Source organism: Bombina bombina, chromosome 8 (assembly GCF_027579735.1).
Source record: "Bombina bombina isolate aBomBom1 chromosome 8, aBomBom1.pri, whole genome shotgun sequence".
NCBI lineage: Eukaryota > Metazoa > Chordata > Amphibia > Anura > Bombinatoridae > Bombina > Bombina bombina.
In genome coordinates this window covers 14,440,220-14,459,876 of record NC_069506.1, presented here as the reverse complement: position 1 = coordinate 14,459,876, position 19,657 = coordinate 14,440,220, and the positions used below count along the sequence as shown (strand labels likewise).

The 19,657-nt window shown below is 39.3% G+C and overlaps 1 protein-coding gene across 2 annotated transcripts in view; it reads right to left on the bottom strand.

Moving 5' to 3' along the window:
- The window catches only part of LOC128638266 (uncharacterized), a 372,623-nt gene that overhangs the window by 288,119 nt on the left and 64,847 nt on the right, over positions 1 to 19,657 (bottom strand). The gene's annotated exons all lie outside the window — the stretch shown is intronic.

Sequence of the window (19,657 nt, the reverse complement as noted above, 5' to 3'; positions counted from 1 at the left end):
GCGCCTCACTGGCATGTTGTTTCGCCGCTGGATATCGGAAAAGTGCGCCATGGCCGTGTAGGAACACCTGAAATGGCCACACACCTTCCTAGCCTGCTTCAGGACATCCTGTAAGCCTGGGTACTTATGCACAAAGCGTTGTACGATCAGATTACACACATGTGCCACCAAATTACTTCCGTTGTCAGAAACCACTTTGCCAATCTCCAGTTGGTGCGGAGCCAGCCACTGATCCACCTGTGCGTTCAGGGCGGACAGGAGTGCTGGTCCGGTGTGACTCTCTGCTTTCAGGCAAGTCAACCCCAAGACGGCATGACACTGCCGTATCTGGGATGTGGAATAGTACATGGGGAGCTGGGTGGGTGCCGTTGATGTGGAGCAAGACGCAGCAGCAGAAGAGGACTCAGCCGAGGAGGTTATGGAAGAGGATGGAGTAGGAGGAGTAGAGGAGGTGGCAGCAGGCCTGCCTGCAAGTCGTGGCGGTGTCACCAACTCCTCTGCAGAGCCATGCATTCCATGCTTGGCAGCCGTCAGCAGAATTACCCAATGCGCAGTGTAGGTGATATACCTGCCCTGACCATGCTTTGCAGACCAGCTATCAGTGGACCCTTGCCACAACACTGTGTGCCAGACATGCCATTACTTCCTTTCGCATAATCGAGTACAGGTTGGGGATTGCCTTTTGTGCAAAGAAATTTCGTCCGGGTACCTTCCACTGTGGTGTCCCAATAGCTACAATTTTTTTGAACGCCTCAGACTCCACCAGCTTGTAAGGTAAAAGCGCCAAGAGTTCAGAAAAGCCAGCTGTCAGATGCCGGGCAAGGGGGTGACTTTGTGACATTGGCTTCTTACGCTCAAACATGTCCTTGACAGACACCTGACTGTGGGCAGATGAGCAGGAACTACTCCGGAAGAGAGACGAGTGGCGGATGGTTGAGAGGGGGCAAGGAGGACAGCAGTGGTTGACGTGGCTGAAGATGCTGGACCAGGAGGAGGATGGCAGCTTTGAGTTTGTGTGCTGCTTCTACTCATGTGTTGATCCCATAGGCGTTTGTGATGTGCAAAGCAGTTGTACCTAGGTGGGTGTTGGACTTCCCACGATTATTTTGGCACAGGTTGCAAATGGCATCGCTGTTGTCAGAGGCAGACACACAAAAAAAAAATGCCACACTGCTGAGCTTTGCGATGACGGCATTCTGGTGGTGGCAACAGCATGTGTTGATTGGCGTGCTGTCTGGCTGACCCCGGGTACCGATGCATGCTGTCTGACTGTGCCACTAGCTCCTTGCGACGAACTCCCCCTGCTTCCAACTCGTCTCCTCCTCCTCCTCTCTGTCTCCCCATCTGAACTTTCCCCCTGTTCTTCTTCTCTTCTAGCGGGCACCCACGTGACATCCACGGACGCATTGTCATCATCAATCGCTTCATTTGTATCTGACAAATCAACAAAGGAAGCAGCAGCGGGTACAACATCATCATCATCACACCGTACGTCCATGTCTGTAATGCTGCCTGACTGAGACATATCACTGTTATCTACATCCTCTGTCAATGATGGTTGCGCATCACTCATTTCTTCCAACTGATGTGTAAAAAACTCCTCTGAAAGATCAAGTGAAGCGGCTGTGGTGCTAGTGTTGGTGGTGGCGGCAGGCGGGCGAGTGATAACTTGAGAGGTGCCCGAAGATAAGCTGGAGGAGGATGGTGCGTCAAGGTTCGGAGTGGAAGCTATAGAAGATTGGGTGTCCTGTGTTAAAAAGTCAACTATTTCCTCACAACTTTTCGAGTTCATGGGACGTGGCCTCTGAACACTGGGCATTATTCTAGGGCCAAAGGCAAAGGGAATCACAGCACCACGACCACGACGGCACCTGCGGGGTGGCCTGCCTGTCATTTTTTTTTTAAATGTACACTTACACTACTATTAAACAAGATATGAGTGGTGGCACTGGGCAAGTGGGCACAGTATACGCTGTGAGCCTGACACAAAAAAGCAGACTGATGTTTCATAGTCCAAAAAGTTTTTATTTTTTTAAATGCACACTTACACTACTATTAAACAAGATATGAATGGTGGCACAGGGCAAGTCGGCCCAGTATAAGCTGTGAGCCTGACACAAAAAAGCAGACTGATGTTTCACAGTCCAAAAAGTTTTTTTTGTTTTTAAATGTACACTTACACTACTATTAAACAAGATATGAGTGGTGGCACTGGGCAAGTGGGCACAGTATACGCTGTGAGCCTGACACAAAAAAGCAGACTGATGTTTCACAGTCCAAAAAGTTTTTATTTTTTTAAATGTACACTTACACTACTATTAAACAAGATATGAGTGGTGGCACTGGGCAAGTGGGCACAGTATACGCTGTGAGCCTGACACAAAAAAGCAGACTGATGTTTCACAGTCCAAAAAGTTTTTATTTTTTTAAATGTACACTTACACTACTATTAAACAAGATATGAGTGGTGGCACTGGGCAAGTGGGCACAGTATACGCTGTGAGCCTGACACAAAAAAGCAGACTGATGTTTCACAGTCCAAAAATTTTTTTGTTTTTAAATTTACACTACTGTTACACCAGATATGAGTGGTGGCACTGGGCAAGTGGGCACAGTATACGCTGTGTGCCTGGCACACACGCTGGTAGGCAACTGCAATTAGATTACACAAGCAGACTGATGTTTTACAGTCAAAAAAGTTGTTTTTTTTAAATTTACACTACTGTTACACCAGGTATGAGTGGGGGCACTGGGCAAGTGGGCACAGTATACGCTGTGAGCCTGACACACACGCTGGCAGGCAGGCAACTGCAATTAGATTACACTAGCAGACTGATGTTTCACAGTCGAAAAAGTTTTTTTTTTTTTAAATTTACACTACTGTTACACCATATATGAGTGGTGGCACTGGGCAAGTGGGCCTGGCACACACATTGGCAGGCAGGCAACTGCAATTAGATTACACTAGCAGACTGATGTTTCACAGTCGAAATTTTGTTTTTGTTTTTAAATTTACACTACTGTTACACCAGATATGAGTGGGGGCACTGGGCAAGTGGGCACAGTATACGCTGTGAGCCTGGCACACACGCTAGCAGGCAGGCAACTGCAATTAGATTACACTAGCAGAATGATGTTTCACAGTCGAAAAAGTTTTTTTTTTTAAATTTACACTACTGTTACACCAGATATGAGTGGTGGCACTGGGCAAGTGGGCCTGGCACACACGCTGGCAGGCAGGCAACTGCAATTAGATTACACAAGCAGACTGATGTTTCACAGTCAAAAAAGTTTTTTTTTTTTAAATTTACACTACTGTTACACCAGATATGAGTGGTGGCACTGGGCAAGTGGGCCTGGCACACACGCTGGCAGGCAGGCAACTGCAGTTAGATTATACTAGCAGACTGATGTTTCACAGTCAAAAAAGTTTTTTTTTTTAAAATTTACACTACTGTTACACCAGATATGAATGGTGGCAACGGGCAAGTGGGCCTGGCACACACGCTGGCAGGCAGGCAACTGCAATTAGATTACACAAGCAGACTGATGTTTCACAGTCAAAAAAGTTATTTTTTTAAATTTACACTACTGTTACACCAGATATGAGTGGTGGCACTGGGCAAGTGGGCACAGTATACGCTGTGAGCCTGGCACACATGCTGGCAGACAGGCAACTGCAATTAGATTACACAAGCAGACTGATGTTTCACAGTCAAAAAAGTTTTTTTTTTAAATTTACACTACTGTTACACCAGATATGAGTGGTGGCACTGGGCAAGTGGGCCTGGCACACACGCTGGCAGGCAGGCAACTGCAATTAGATTACACTAGTAGACTGATGTTTCACAGTCAAAAAAGTTTTTTTGTTTTTTTTTAAATTTACACTAATGTTACACCAGATATGAGTGGTGGCACTGGGCAAGTGGCTTGGCAGGCAGGCAACTGCAATTAGATTACACAGGAAAAAAAAAGATGTTCTAGCCCTAAAAAGGGCTTTTTGGGGTGCTGTCCTTACAGCAGAGATCAGATGAGTCCTTCAGGACTGTAGTGGACACTGAATACACTAGCCTAGCTATCAATTTCCCTATTAAATCACCATCAGCTACACTGTCCCTCCTCTCACTAACAATGCAGCTTCCGAATGAATCTAAAATGGCTGCTGTCCAGGAGCTGGGAGGGTCTGGGAGGGAGGGTCTGCTGCTGATTGGCTGGAATGTGTCTGCAGACTGTGAGATACAGGGTCAAAGTTTACTCAATGATGACGAATAGGGGGCGGATCGAACATCGCATACGTTCGCCCACCATTGCGAACGCGAACAAGCTATGTTCGCCGGCGAACTATTCGCGACATCACTAAACACTAATATCTTGTATTCCAGTGGGGACTATAAACTCATTCCTCCCTTAGGTTAGATTTAGGGATTGGGTTGGGGATTGAGTTTAGTTATTAGTGTTACATTTAGGGATTGTGTTTGATTTAGGTTTGTGGGTCTTCATAGGTTTGACCATTAGATTTAGGAATTGTGTTTGATTTATGTTTTGGAGTTGAGATTAGATTAGTGATTGAGGTTGGAATTAAGATCTGGGTTGGAGATTGAATTTGGTTATTAGGTTTACAGTTAGGGATTGTGTTTGCATTTAGGTTTGTTGTCTCAGACATATCTCAGTCAAGACAACATTTGCTAAGGGAATCTTCTAACTTTCCTTAGGAAAATGCTGCAATGGGTTACTTATCAAGTAGCAGTCAACATAAAACATTGGGAGCGGATTACAAAGTTTTAGCTAGACAACTGGTCCTCTATGTGAATCGTCTCCTAGACAGCTGCCCACTATGTCTAAAAGCGTGTCCATCCACATGCCTGAATAAATAAATATAGTTAGATGTACATATTCTTTAAAAGTACAAATGTACCAGCCTAAGAAAATGTTCTGACCTTTCTTGAATTCTTTCAAATTATTATTATTTAAACTTGCAAAATAATTGATTGTACCTATATAAAACAAACATTACAGTGCTATTCATAGTGCATTCTCATCTTATCTGTTGCCAACCCATATGTATCTATGTCTTAATTATGTCTGTGTAATTGTCTCTAAAGTCTAAAGCTTATGAAAGTCTGAATTATTCTACCTTTTAAATTGCTAGGCTCACTGGCAGCAATATATATATATAGTACATGTATCCTCAATGATGCAGTTATACTAATGTCTTATCTATAGCACATCTGTAGTGTTTGCTATCAGAAATGGATGTGCTTGTTCTATAGCATCAATTTCATTTATTTCCTTGTTTTTATATCATTCCTAAGGCTATGACCTGATCAATTATTGATCTGAGGCTGGCATGGATTTGTCTCAGTCAGTTCAGTCTTAACATTTCTATCTCTACAGCAAAATTCATATTAATAAGAAATAAATCAAATTGATCTCAATTTCTTACTTTTATTGTTTACATTCACATCACCTTAAGAGATTGCCATACAATTGTTATATGACCAGTTAATGTAACCCCTTAGTTGCTACAGAGGATTTCACACTGCTAGAAATCACCTGTAGAGATTTTGATTTTAATTGTCGTAGATTAATCCCTTTGCATTAAATTACAACAGCCAAGGTGCTAAAAGGAATTCCCGAAAATATTTTCTTTAAAAAACTGACCTTGTTATAAAGAAATGCTGGATAATGAGGTTAACCGTAAATTATTGAAGTAAAAGGGAAATGCCAGCTGCTAGCAACAGTGGAGAAAGTCTTTTATTGATCCATTAAAACAGCAAACAGCAAATGGTTACAAAACACAGATGGAGGGGCTCAGCTGTCCTTACGCGTTTCACGTCCGTAGGTGCTTACTCATAGAACCTGAGCACAGGTAAAAACGAAGCTATGTTTAAAGGCCCACTATCCAATCAGATGCATTATTAAAATGACGTGTGTCTGTAGTAAATGCATGTATAGAGTAAATACTCGTGGGTAAAGGGCCATACTTAAAGATAGCCACATCTAAAATCAAAATTGACATTTACATGCAGAGATGGTAAAAATGATTGGCTAAACCCTTGGATACTTCATAAGAATTTCTTAAGAATAGAGAAAGACAAATCACATGACTGAATTACTTATGGCATTTAATACTTACTAATCTACTCTACATGAAATAATTCATAAGTTACTAAGCAAAATATATATTCACAATTGATATTCATACACAGTAAGCGGAACAATAAACATGCAACATAATATATAAATAAATAAATAGATATATTCATGCATAAGTGCATGAGTGCAAATATATATGTAAATCAATTATATTTAATAATATTAAAATTTTTGAAAATAATAACCTCAAATTATTACTATTAGATTGCATATTGGTGTGCAGAGACAATTCTGGTAATAATGATAATAATAAAAATAATAATAATAATAATGGTTATAACTTTAATGATATCACTCTACAAAGTAACGCATGTCCCATTCAACATTCATGCCCTGTGGGGATTGTGTTTTCAACTTATAGATCCAGAAGAGTTCCTTCTTATCTAGGATCTTATTTAGATTCCCTCCCCTTAAGGGAATTTTGGCTATGTCTATGATTCTTATTTTAAGATTAGGGACATTAGTTAGATGAATGAGATTAAAATGCCTGGCTACAGCCGAATCCTTGTTGTAATTTTTAACATCTCTCAAATGCTCCCTGGCACGTGATCTGAAATCTCTAGAAGATTGTCGCACATATTGAACCCCACACATATTACAATCCAATAAATAAATAATATTCTTAGTAAGACATGTTGCATAGAATTCAATATGGAATATGTCTCCTGTGACGGGGCTGGCAAATATACTGCCAAACTCCATATTGTCACAAGTAAGACAATTAGTTAGGTGTGCTCTGAAATTGCCTTTACCCCTAAGCCAAGTGCTTCTGGAAATTTTATTGGAGTTAACCATACTTGGAGACAATTTTGTGGCCAAAGTGGGCGTTTTTTTGCCACAAATCTGCATTTTTTTTACATATGGTTGTAAGGTGTCATCCCCCTTTAAAACATTTAAGTGTTTCCTAATAATATTGCAAATAGTATTGTAATGTACTGAGTATTCGGTGGAAAAGACTATATCTTGTTCATTAAGGTATTTTTTGTTGTCCGCTGTGGAATATTTATTTGGCTTATCTACCCATAATTTAATTTCCTCAAAAGTATTTTGTAAAAGTGTCTCATCATATCCTCTTAATTTGAGCCTTTTTATGAGCTCTTGTGCTCCTTGGGTATAATTTTCTAAAGTGTTGGCATTACGCCTTAACCTAATAAACTGCCCCCTTGGAATCGAATTAACCAGGTGTTTGGAGTGGCAAGAAAAGGCATGCAGGATGGTGTTCCCTGCTGCCTCTTTTTGATAACAATAAAGGTGGTAGGGACTTCAGGCCGGACATACTCATGTACATGAGGTATATAGATGATTTGATCTTTATAGTGAAGGACACTTTCTTATTTGATGACTTCTTAAGTTATATTAATGATAATGACATCAACCTCAGGTTTACAGGAGAAATGTTCTCTGATGTGGTGAATTTTCTAGACTTAACTTTACTGGGTGATCTTATTACTGGAAGGATCATCTCTAAAACCTATCAAAAAGAGACAGCAGGGAACACCATCCTGCATGCCTCTTCTTGCCACCCCAAACACCTGGTTAATTCGATTCCAAGGGGGCAGTTTAGAAAATTATACCCAAGGAGCACAAGAGCTCATAAAAAGGCTCAAATTAAGAGGATATGATGAGACACTTTTACAAAATACTTTTGAGGAAATTAACACTTAAATGTTTGTCTCCAAGTATGGTTAACTCCAATAAAATTTCCAGAAGCACTTGGCTTAGGGGTAAAGGCAATTTCAGAGCACACCTAACTAATTGTCTTACTTGTGACAATATGGAGTTTGGCAGTATATTTGCCAGCCACATCACAGGAGACATATTCCATATTGAATTCTATGCAACATGTCTTACTAAGAATATTATTTATTTATTGAATTGTAATATGTGTGGGGTTCAATATGTGGGACAATCTTCCAGAGATTTCAGATCACGTGCCAGAGAGCATTTGAGAGATGTTAAAAATTACAACAAGGATTCGGCTGTAGCCAGGCATTTTAATCTCTTTCATCTAACTAATGTCCTTAATCTTAAAATAAGAATCATAGACATAGCCAAAATTCCCTTAAGGGGAGGGAATCTAAATAAGATCCTAGATAAGTAGGAACTCTTCTGGATCTATAAATTGAAAAAACAATCCCTACAGGGCATGAATGTCGAATGGGACATGCGTTACTTTGTAGAGTGACATCATGAAAGTTATAACCATTATTATTATTATTTTTATTATTATCATTATTACCAGAATTGTCTCTGCACACCAATATGCAATCTAATAGTAATAATTTGAGGTTATTATTTTCAAAAATTTAAATATTATTAAATATAATTGATTTACATATATATTTGCACTCATGCACTTATGGATGAATATATCTATTTATTTATTTATATATTATGTTGCATGTTTATTGTTCCGCTTATTGTGTATGAATATCAATTGTGAATATATATTTTGCTTAGTAACTTATGAATTAGCTAACAACTTATGAATTTTTTCATGTAGGGTAGATTAGTAAGTATTAAATGCCATAAGTTATTCAGTCATGTGATTTGTCTTTCTCTATTCTTAAGAAATTCTTATGAAGTATCCTAGGGTTTAGCCAATCTTTTTTATCATCTCCGCATGTAAATGTCAATTTTGATTTTAGATGTGGCTATCTTTAAGTATGGCCCTTTACCCACGAGTATTTACTCTATACATGCATTTACTACAGACACACGTCATTTTAATAATGCATCTGATTGGATACTGGGCCTTTAAACATAGCTTCGTTTTTACCTGTGCTCAGGTTCTATGAGTAAGCGCCTAAGGGCGTGAAACGCGTAAGGACAGCTGAGCCCCTCCATCTGTGTTTTGTAACCGTTTGCTGTAATTGTAATTGTTTTGTAATTCACGATTTTCCTCTCAGTATTGTGCCACTGCATTTCTAGACTCTAATTCCCAGCATGGATTGTACAATGGTGGGGAGTGAGCTTCCTGGAAGGCAGAAAGTTTTGCAAGAGGTCACACCCTCTCCTCTATGCTGTGTATATGTGATATGAGCTAGGATTTCCACTCCCACAACCTTTTTAACAGCAGCAAACATTACGGTATCTCATTAATGGCAATGTGCTCCAAGTTATCACTTTCTGTGCAGGGTCCTCCTACTCACATACTGGAATAGTTTGTTAAAAGTTTTTCCAATAGCACAAATAGCGGAATGTTTATTTTGCATATTTTAGGTAATATACTGTTAGCAGTTTTAGGCTTTATATGTAAAGAGTTTTTTGTGTTTAATTATGCTTATATTTTTCTTCTTTATAACTGAATAATGCAACAGATTAAATAAACTAAGCACTAAATTATAGATATAACCATATGCTCCTATTTTTATTTTAAACTAAACAAATATGAATAGTGCAGCAAATGAATATTGTGAAAAACACAAATTTTCAGAATATTCATTATGAATGATTTGTCTGAAACAAATTATTCACTGCTGCACACGTCTAGTTCCCAGTGCTCCAGAGTCTAGTGGCAACATGCCTTACACCACTCTACTGCTTGGCATAGGGCATGCTGATGTGAGGCTTGTGCCTCGGCTGCTTGGCCATAGAAACCCATTACATAAAACTCCTGATGTACAGTTCATGTGCTGATGTTGCTTCCAGAGTTAGCTTGGAACCCTGTAGTAAGTGATGCAACAGATGATAATTTATTTTTATGTACTTCAGAACTCTGTGCATGTCTAGGATCTACCACTTCATGCCTGGGCTGTTGCTGTTTCTTAACACTTCCATTGTCCATGCCCAATGCTACCTTCCTGGAGCCTCAGCGTCATGCTGCCCAGACTGCCCCTGACACCGGTTTCAAGAGGAATGGAATAGTGGTAGCAAGACTTGTTTCTCCTGCAAAGACCTGGTGGACATTACTAATCGTGCACAGATAAATGCAGTTAAATAGGACACCTGTGATCTGGTTTCAGCCACATTGAGTAATAGGAGAAGGAAACAGTGATTGATGAGATTTTGTTGTGTACACTAAAGAACTCCTGGTTATTTTATTTTTTATGCTGTATATAGATTTTTTATGAAGTTAAATAGTGTGAATTTGTCTTTTTATATTAAAGTGTGTAAATTTGACTTACTACACTTAGAGGTTCCCTGCGCTCTTTGTCTCTTGTAAAATATACTGCACAATAACAGCACTTACAGATGACCAGAGCAGATCTAGTGGGGCAGAAAATTCACACAGACTTGTGGCAATATCACAATAACAGCACACATCCACAAAAACCTAATAAAGTCCCTCAGCTCTTCAGTATGACCTATTGTCTATGGAGATTTCATGACTATGTATTGGATTTTTTACACCTGTTAGCATTGGGTATTGCTGAAACACCTTTGTGTATATATATATATATATATATATATATATATATAAAACAACAAGCGTAAGGAAACGCACTCGCCGGGTTTTATAAAAGTGGTATTTTATTCAATACATCCAATAGTTACATTTCGGGGTTGTTAGCCCCGTCCTCAGACCATTACTAATAATGGTCTGAGGACGGGGCTAATGACCCCGAAACGGAACAGTTGCTATAGATGCAATGGATGCGTAACCTTTGGTGGTCTATCGCAAAACAAATATTTTGTCCATTTATGGATGAATAAATGGTACACCATTAACTACAGGGTTATGTGTACCACTACATATATAGTGTATATGCTACATTTCCCTGTGGGAAATTTGACATAGGGAAGACCAAAGACGACCTGAGGACAAGGATGGCTAACCATCGTCTGCAATATGCACTGCACTTCATGTTGGCAGTGCTGAGCAATCAGTGGCTAGACATTTTTTGACACACGGACATACTGTTTCTTATCTTAGGTATATAATCATAGACCACATCCCTGCACCCACAAGAGGTGGTGATAGAGGTAAGATGCTTCTCCAAAGGGAGTTAAAATGGATATATACCTTGGATGCTCTTATGCCAAAAGGGCTTAATACTACTTTTGACCTCCACTACTATCTGTAACATGATATCAATGATTTTGGTGTGTTATTCTACTTAAGGTACCTCTAAACTGCCAATATATATTTTTTCTATTCTATCTAGTATTTGTTTAGAATTTATCATCTGTAACATACTATCATTGTCTCATGATTTTGGTGTGTTATTTCATTTAAGGTACCTCTAATCTGCCAATATGTAATTTCTCCATTCTATCTGGCACTTATTTGGGATTCACTAATGTATGAAAGTTAGTGTTTAGTATACCTTTCATTGGCTCTCCGGCTATCTATCGGGAATTGCCAATGTAATTGTATATTATGAAGTTCCATTATTGCTAGCCATGTGTTTTAGAGACATTATTCGGCAATAGCTTTAATCTTGATGTTACCTAACTTTAATAGATCATTAGTTGATGGTAAACATAACAGTACCCTCTCTGACAGTGTTCTATTCATTTTCATAATGACATGTTATGATAGGACTATTAGAAATCTAGGGTCTAAATGGACTATGTATATGTGCGCTTTAAGGAATATAGTGTTGAGGCCCCTGGTGACCTTAGTAATAGTTATGCCTATAGAGCAAGTTGTATCCATGGTACTGTAAAATTATTTTTGTGACTTTTTGCATTGATGTTATGCATGTTTTTAAGGTTGCATTTTTCTTCTATTGGCCCAGATGGTGCTCCATAGTGCAGCCGGCACATGCGCAGTTGCGCTGGGTGTACACTGCGGAGTTTCCTGATGTGGCAGAACGGTTCACACGGGATGAAACTTTGGGAGCACTTAAGAGGTGGTAAGATATTTTGTAGTTTTATGTTTGCCTTCCTTTTCTTTGGATTATCGGATTATTTATGTGCAATTTCTCATGCACCCCAGATGTTGTTAAAGCTGTGAGAGTGCTGGGTTCACCTGGAAGTGTATATATATATATATATATATATATATATATATATATATATACACACACACACATATATACAGTGGCATTTTGCGGCCAGAAATAAAGACAGACACAGTTTTTGTTTATCCTGGTGTAATTACTCAGTGAAACTTATGACATCCAAGTGAAAGATATAACACCAACATGTCAGGCAAAAATAAAGACAATTCAAAAACAGAATCACTGAGTTGGAAAAAGGATCACCCCCTCCTAAAATTACTTGTAAACTTGATCATGTATAGATAATCACCTTCTCAATGGCACACACAAAGCCATTTACTCTTTAACCCCTTAATGACAACTGACGTACCAGGTACGTCATGCATTAACAAGTAGTTAATGACAATGGACGTACCTGGTACGTCAGTTGTCTAGGAGAGTGCTGGAAGCGATCGCAATCGCTTCCAGCAGCTCTCAGGGTATTGCAGTGATGCCTCCATATGGAGGCATCCTGCAATACCTTTTTAGAAGACTCCGATGCAGAGAGGGCCACTCTGTGGCCCTCTCTGCACCGGTAGTTCGTTGGTGGGTGGGAGCGCAACAGGGAGGTGGGTGGGCGGCCCATTGCTACCCGGCATCCGGTTCCTAGAAGTGCAATGTGCACGCCGGGTGCCGGGAGCGTGCGGGGGGCGCGCGTGCGTGTGCGCACATTAGCTGGCCACTGACACCAATGAGGGAAGGGGGGGGGAAAGATTTTTTTTTTAAAATCATATAAAAGGATCTGGGAGGGGGAGGGGGGTAGGGGTATTGTGGGGGGCTGCTACACTACAGAAAACCCCCCAAAAAAGAAAAAAAGCAAAAAATACTTTTGTTTTTGTGCAAATTGGGTACTGGCAGACAGCTGCCAGTACCCAAGATGGCCGCAATTAGATAGGGGAGAGGGTTAGAGAGCTGGGGGGGGGGGGATCATGGAGGTTGGGGCTAAGGCAGGAGTCCATCACAGCTAAAATATTTTATTTTTTTTATAAAAAAAAAAAAAAAAACTCCTTTTATTTAGTACTGGCAGACTTTCTGCCAGTACTTAAGATGGCGGGGACATTTGTGGGGTGGGGGAGGGAAGAGAGCTGTTTGGGAGGGATCAGGGGGTGGGATGTGTCAGGTGGGAGGCTGATCTCTACCCTAAAGCTAAAATTAACCCTGCAAGCTCCCTACAACCTACCTAATTAACCCCTTCACTGCTGGGCATAATTTACGTGTGGTGCGCAGCAGCATTTAGCGGCCTTCTAATTACAAAAAAGCAATGCCAAAGCCATATAAGTCTGCTATTTCTGAACAAAGGGGATCCCAAAGAAGCTTTTACAACAATTTGTGCCATAATAGCACAAGCTGTTTGTAAATAATTTCAGTGAGAAACCTAAAATTGTGAAAAATGTAAAGTTTTTTTTTTATTTGCTCGCATTTGGCGGTGAAATGGTGGAATAAAATATACCAAAATGTGCCTAGATCAATACTTTGGGTTGTCTTCTAACAAAAAATATATACATGTCAAGGGATATTCAGGTATTCCTGACAGATATCAGGGTTCCAATGTAACTAGCGCTAATTTTGAAAAAAAGTGGTTTGGAAATAGCGAAGTGCTACTTGTATTTATGGCCCTATAACTTGCAAAAAAAGCTAAGAACATGTAAACATTGGGTATTTCTAAACTCAGGACAAAATTTAGAAACTATTTAGCATGGGTGTTTTTTGGTGATTGTAGATGTGTAACAGATTTTGGGGGTCAAAGTTAGAAAAAGTGTGTTTTTTTCCATTTTTTCCTCATATTTTATTATTTTTTTTTAGTAAATTATAAGATATGATGAAAATAATGGTATCTTTAGAAAGTCCATTTAATGGCGAGAAAAACGGTATATAATATGTGTGGGTACAGTAAATGAGTAAGAGGAAAATTACAGCTAAACACAAACACTGCAGAAATGTAAAAATAGCCATTGTCATTAAGGGTAAGAAAATTGAAAAATGGCCCGGTCATTAAGGGGTTAACTGTGATCAGCTGTGGGCATATTGATTACAGACATCCCAACTCTCCCTGAAGTTCAGGGAGTCTCCCTGATTGTAATAGCGGCTCCCTGATGCCAGCGAATGGAATGCAATCTCCCTGACACACCAAGTACCATGATCAAATGTGGCCCAAATCCGGAAAAGTGTTACTTTTAGTAATGCCTTTAGTTGCTGGGATGTTATTGAACCCTCAAAGCATGCATCAGTAACCAAAAAGCCCCCACTGATTTTAATAAAATAAAACACAAATACTACCTTATTTACTGCACGTAATTAAACTTCGTATTCTAAAATATTTAAGCATTCAACAAGCGTACGATCACTGGAAAATAGGTTTGTTGTATGTGGTTATGCAATAAAGCTACTTTTTTTAATGTGACTTTAGTGGGAAGCTACTTTAATGATAATTCTATCTTATTTATAGTTTCAAGGTGTCCAATATATAACTGGGAGTGGGGGGGTGGCGGAGCAGTAGCGGAAGAAGCAACCTCCCTGAAATGAGTTTTTGCAGGTTGGGATGTCTGTGATTATCTCAGCATGAAAACAACTTTCCTGGAGCATCTCAGTCCCTGAAGCAAACAATCAACTATGGGTGGCAAAGCACTGTCAAAAGATCTCCGGGATAATGTTGTGGACAGGCACAAGTCAGGAGATGGATACAAGAAAATATCAAAGGTTTTATCAATGCCTAGAAGCACAGTAAATTCTATTATTAAGAAGTGGAAGGTATTTGGTACAACACAGATCCTCTCTGGATCAGGATGTTGGTCCAAACTGGATGAAAGAGCCAGGGGAAAACTGGTCAGAGAAGCTAACAAGAGGCCCACAGCAACTCTGAATCATTTGCCAGCATTTATGACAAAGAGTGGTCATTGTGTTCATGTGACAACAATATAACAAATTCTCCACATATGTGGCTTGTATGGGAGGGTTGCATGAAAAAAGCCACTACTCAAGAAAGGCAACATGCAGTTACGACTGAGCTTTGCCATAACAAACTTAGGAGATTCTGAGGCCACATGGAGAAAGGTGTTATAGTCAGTTGAGACTAAAATTGAATTATTTGGCCTCAAGACCAAACAATATATCTGGAGGAAATCTAATACAGCTCCCTATCCAAATAACACCATCCCTACAGTAAAGCATGGAGGTGGTAATATCCTGTTATGGGTGTGTTTCTCTGCAGCAGGCACTGGAGCACTTGTCAGGATAGAAGGACTAATGTATGGGGCAAAATACCATCAAATTATTGTGGAAAATCTGCTGCCCTCTGCCAGGAAGTTGTCAATGGGAAGAAGGTTTACCTTCCAACATGACAATGACCCAAAGCACACAGCAAAAATGACCACACAGTGGTTGAACGAGAAAAAGGTGAATGTCCTTCCCTGGCCTAGTCAGAGCCCAGACTTAAACCCCATTGAATATCTGTGGCATGACTTGAAGACTGCAGTCCACAAACGGTCACCATCAAATGTAACGGAACTGGAGCGGTTCTGCAAAGAAGATTAGGCAAATATTACACTGTCTGGATGTGCAAAGCTGGAAGAGACATATCCCAGCAGACTAAAGTCTGTAATTAAAGCAAAAGGTGGTTTAGCAAAATACTGACACAATGGGATATGCAATTGGATTTGCGGTATGTTCGAGTTGCGGAAAAAAAGTGAGCGGTACACCTGTACCTGCCAGACTCATAATACCAGCGGGCATTAAAAAGCAGCATTGGGACCTCTCAATGCTGCTTTTTAAGGCTAACGCAAGACTCGTTATCTTGGCGTATGTCTGTCTTTATTCCAGGCTGCAAAGCAAAACAAAATTATTATTTTAAATACCATGGGGGGTAGTTATCAAGCCGTCAACCTCAAATACGCTGGAATTCCGCAGCGTATTTGTGGCGAGGCTGATTCGCCTTAGTTATCAAAGGCTAGAGACCGGCAAAAGTAGAATTTTGTGACGTAAGCTTCGATCCGCCAGACCGACACAGATCGATTCTTACGTCACTCCAGATGTTCCGCACACAAGTGCGGCACTATCTGACTACTTTTGCTAGTTATCAAAAAACTAGCAGGTACGCTCGGCACTTTTCCGGCCCAGCGTACCTGGTTTTCAATCCGCCGCTCTAGAGGCGGCGGATCCCATAGGAATCAATGGGAGTCTGACCATAGCGAAAGTACAAGTTCACTGCTGCCAGACATCCCATTGATTTCTATGGGAGCTGTCTACACCTAACACCCTAACATGTACCCCGAGTCTAAACACCCCTAATCTGCTCCCCCTACACCGCCGCAACTAAATAAAGTTATTACCCCCTAAACCACTATTACCAGAGTCCACCGCAAGCTACTCTATACATATTAACCCCTAAACCGCCGCTCCCTGCCCCCGCCGCAACTATAATAAATGTATTAACCCCTAAACCGCCAATCCCAGACCCCACCACCACCTACATGATACCTATTAACCCCTATCCTGCCCCCCCATACCGCCGCCCTCTACAATATACACTACAAATAAATAAATAGTTTAACCCCTAAACCGCCACTCCCGGACCCCGCCGCAACCTATATTAAATTTATTAACCCCTAATCTGCCCCCCTACACCGTCACCACCTATAATACATTTATTAACCCCTATCCTGCCCCCCACTACACCGCCGCCACTGTAATAAATTTATTAACCCCTAAACCTAAGTCTAACACTAACCCTAACACCCCCCAACTTAAATATTAATTAAATAAATCTAAATAATATTTCTATTATTAACTAAATTAATCCTATTTAAAACTAAATACTTACCTTTAAAATAAACCCTAATATAGCTACAATATAAATAATAATTATATTGTAGCTATCTTAGGATTTATTTTTATTTTATAGGTAACTTTCAATTTATTTTAACTAGGTACAATAGCTATTAAATAGTTATTAACTATTTAATAGCTACCTAGATAAAATAAAGAGAACTTTACCGGTAAAATAAAAACTAACCTAAGTTACAATTACACCTAACACTACACTATACTTTAATAAATTATTCCTATTTAAAACTAAATACTTACCTGTAAAATAAACCCTAAGATAGCTACAATGTAATTAATAATTACATTGTAGCTATTTTAGGATTTATATTTATTTTACAGGTAACTTTGTATTTATTTTAGCTAGTTAGAATAGTTATTAAATAGTTATAAACTATTTAATAACTACCTAGCTAAAAGAAATACAAAATTACCTGTAAAATAAATCCTAACCTAAGTTACAATTAAACCTAACACTACACTATCAATACATTAATTAAATAAATTAACTACAAATAACTACAATTAAATACAATTACATAAACTAACTAAAGTACAAAAAATAAAAAAATAAGTTACAAACATTTAAAAAATATTACAACAATTTTAAGCTAATTACACCTAATCTAAGCCCCCAAATAAAATAACAAAGCCCCCCAAAATAAAAAAATTCCCTACCCTATTCTACATTAAAAAAGTTCAAAGCTCTTTTACCTTACCAGCCCTTAAAAGGGCCTTTTGTGGGGCATGCCCCAAAGAAAACTGCTCTTTTGCCTGTAAAAGAAAAATACAAGCCCCCCAACATTAAAACCCATCACCCACATACCCCTAATCTAACCCAAACCCCCCTTAAAATAACCTAACACTAATCCCCTGAAGATCATCCTACCTTGAGTCGTCTTCACTCAGCCGAGCCACCAATGGAACTGAAGAGGAGATTCGGAGCGGCAGAAGTGATCCTCCAAGGGGCCCTGAAGAAGTCTTCCATTCGATGAAGTGATCCTCCAGGTGGCGCTGAAGAAGTCGTCCATCCGGGCGATGTCATCTTCCAAGCGGTGCTGAAGAAGTCTTCTATCCGGGCGATGTCATCTTCCAAGCGGGGTCTTCAATCTTCTTTCTTCAGGATCCATCTTCATTCCGCCGACGCGGAACATCCTTCTTTCCCGAAGGACTACCGACGAATGAAGGCTCCTTTAAGGGACGTCATCCAAGATGGCGTCCCTTCAATTCCGATTGGCTGATAGGATTCTATCAGCCAATCGGAATTAAGGTAGGAAAAATCTGATTGGCTGATTGAATCAGCCAATCAGATTGAAGTTCAATCCGATTGGCTGATCCAATCAGCCAATCAGATTGAGCTCGCATTCTATTGGCTGATCGGAACAGCCAATAGAATGCGAGCTCAATCTGATTGGCTGATTGGCCTTCATTCGTCGGTAGTCCGTCGGGAAAGAAGGATGTTCTGAGTCGGCGGAATGAAGATGGATCCTGAAGAAAGAAGATTGAAGACCCCGCTTGGAAGATGACATCGCCCGGATAGAAGACTTCTTCAGCGCTGCTTGGAAAATGACATCGCCCGGATGGAAGACTTCTTCAGCGCCGCCTGGAGGATCATTTCATCGGATGGAAGACTTCTTCAGGGCCCCTTGGAGGATCACTTCTGCCGCTCCGGATCTCCTCTTCAGTTCCATCGGTGGCTCGGCTGAGTGAAGACGACTCAAGGTAGGATGATCTTCAGGGGATTAGTGTTAGGTTATTTTAAGGGGCGTTTGGGTTAGATTAGGGGTATGTGGGTGGTGGGTTTTAATGTTGGGGGGGGTTGTATTTTTCTTTTACAGGCAAAAGAGCAGTTTTCTTTGGGGCATGCCCCACAAAAGACCCTTTTAAGGGCTGGCGAGGTAAAAGAACTTTGAACTTTTTTAATGTAGAATAGGGTAGGGAATTATTTTATTTTGGGGGGCTTTGCTATTTTATTAGGGGGCTTAGATTAGGTGTAATTAGCTTAAAATTGTTGTAATATTTTTTAAATGTTTGTAACTTAATTTTTTTATTTTTTGTAACTTAGCTTTTTTTATTTTTTGTACGTTAGTTAGTTTATGTAATTGTATTTAATTGCAGTTATTTGTAGATCATTTATTTAATTAATGTAATGATAGTGTAGTGTTAGGTTTAATTGTAACTTAGGTTAGGATTTATTTTACAGGTAATTTTGTATTTCTTTCAGCTAGGTAGTTATTAAATAGTTTATAACTATTTAATAACTATTCTAACTAGCTAAAATAAATACAAAGTTACCTGTAAAATAAATATAAATCCTAAAATAGCTACAATGTAATTATTAATTACATTGTAGCTATCTTAGGGTTTATTTTACAGGTAAGTATTTAGTTTTAAATAGGAATAATTTATTAAAGTATAGTGTAGTGTTAGGTGTAATTGTAACTTAGGTTAGTTTTTATTTTACAGGTAAATTTCTCTTTATTTTAGATAGGTAGCTATTAAATAGTTAATAACTATTTAATAGCTATTGTACCTAGTTAAAATAAATTGAAAGTTACCTATAAAATAAAAATAAATCCTAAGATAGCTACAATATAATTATTATTTATATTGTAGCTATATTAGGGTTTATTTTAAAGGTAAGTATTTAGTTTTAAATAGGATTAATTTAGTTAATAATAGAAATATTATTTGGATTTATTTAATTAATATTTAAGTTGGGGGGGTGTTAGGGTTAGTGTTAGACTTAGGTTTAG